Genomic DNA, 1,998 nt, shown 5'->3' with positions numbered 1-1,998 from the left:
CAATCCGCAGGAAAAGCAAATAAGGATTAGCGAGCCTGGAAAGGATCAATGGATAAACCACATGGAGTAAAGAAACTGTTTTTTTCCACTTTACACAATGTTTCATTATAGCCTTACCCCCAAACATCTATCTTAACCTAAACAATCACTCTCTGCCCCAGATTAGATCTTTTATTCACAGCAAGAAATCTGCAGATCCTGTCTAAATGCATACTTTCCATGGCCTATAATAACTGGTTGTTTCCCCTCACCCACCCTGAGGTCAGGGGACTCCTATATGGCCCTTTGCAAATTTGTTTCAGCTCATCTTTTGGTAATGGGTCCGCTGTGTCCGCAAGGGGCCAGTGAATCCAAGGTGACTGATACTTCAAACACTCCAGTCGTAGCTCAGCCAATCAGAATCAACCTTCCTTCTAACACCTGAATCCAATATATACCCACAGGTATCCACTGATCTGGACCAAGCCTTTTAAATTGAATACTTTCTCTTTAGCCAAATCAACCTGAGCTTTTCAGTAAAGAAAATGTGGATCCAGGAATTCCCCTGCCAAAATATACAAAAATAAAAATGCTGCAGGTCTTCCTTTTTTAACAAGACTATTAAAACCCTGGATGGATCCTTACCAACCAAGAAGAGCAGTCAATTTGGCCAAGATGAAAGATCCTCACAAAGGTTTGGTGCAAACCTGTCCAGCATTTTTTTATCAGTATGCAAAAGCAACAAATTCCTATGGGATTTTGAATCAGAAATTCAACATTTGGAATCTCCTATTGGCTCTCCAGCACATATATTCACAAACCTTTGCATAAAAATCAGAGAGGCATGTATGCCCCCTTTGCTAGGTTTGATTGAAATTTGTAAACAGTACCAAAGTAATAAGCTCCTAAATACTCTTTACCTGGAAACATAAATTTAACCATAACTAACTTGTCACTCTCCTGGAGTAACAATAGGTGTAAAAAGCTGGTCACATTGTACAAAGCCGTTCAGCTTAAGACCAGAGATCTTTTTTTGATATCTTTGTAAAGGTGACAGGAAAAATTGAAAGCTTGGTGGTTTCACATGAACCTAGGCAGTAAGCACATCAATGCTCAGACAGGCCTGGGCCAATTCCTGCAAATCGTAGTCAAGTCTGCAATTATTTATTTGAACATTCCAGTAGCAGTAATTCCATCCATGTAGATGATCTCTTTCAAGCAGATACATGTTTTCTATTTCAAATGTTTATTTATATACTTATAGCCAATTTGGCTTTGTATGACACATGACATAATACACAATACATAACATGTATCATCAATCTGACATGTTAAAACACTTTCAAACTAAAAACATATACACCTTATTCAAACAATCGTAAAATATCTGCAATCTTCAGATAAAAAGATACAATAAAAAAAATAAGAATAATATCATCGCCCCTCATACATTTTCCCCACAAATCTGTTATTTCATTCAGATCAATTGTATTACTATAGGATTTTAAAAATGTATGGCACATCCTTCTCAGGCTATCACAGTCAATTGGATGAAAATGGGAATAGTCCTCATATGCGCCAAATATTCTGTGCTGATGAACCATTGATAACAAAAATGTGGAAACAGGTGTAGAAACTAATAAAATAATGTGAAAGATAGAGAAATGTGAGAAAAACTGTGATAATTAAACATTGTTTATTGTTGAATCACAACTAAAAGAAGGCGTGAAGCAACACCATCCAAATAATAATTAAAACAGAAGAAAATATCCTTTGAAATCGAACTTAATGTAAGCGTGGTAATTGAACCTTGACTCACCGAAAAATCACAAGCAATTTTGAACTTACTGCTTGGAGCATATGAGGACTATTCACATTTTTGTCCATCTCTACAATTTGCATGTGTGGCAGCCACACATCTAGGGAACAATCTCTGCTAGACAACCAACTAAACAACACCAAAACACACTTTCAGAGGAATCGCAGAGGGAGAGCTTTGCCAGGCCACACATTTTATTT

Source organism: Ambystoma mexicanum, chromosome 7q (genome assembly GCF_040938575.1).
Source record: "Ambystoma mexicanum isolate Mex_15411 chromosome 7q, UKY_AmexF1_1, whole genome shotgun sequence".
NCBI lineage: Eukaryota > Metazoa > Chordata > Amphibia > Caudata > Ambystomatidae > Ambystoma > Ambystoma mexicanum.
This window is presented reverse-complemented; position numbering follows the sequence as displayed.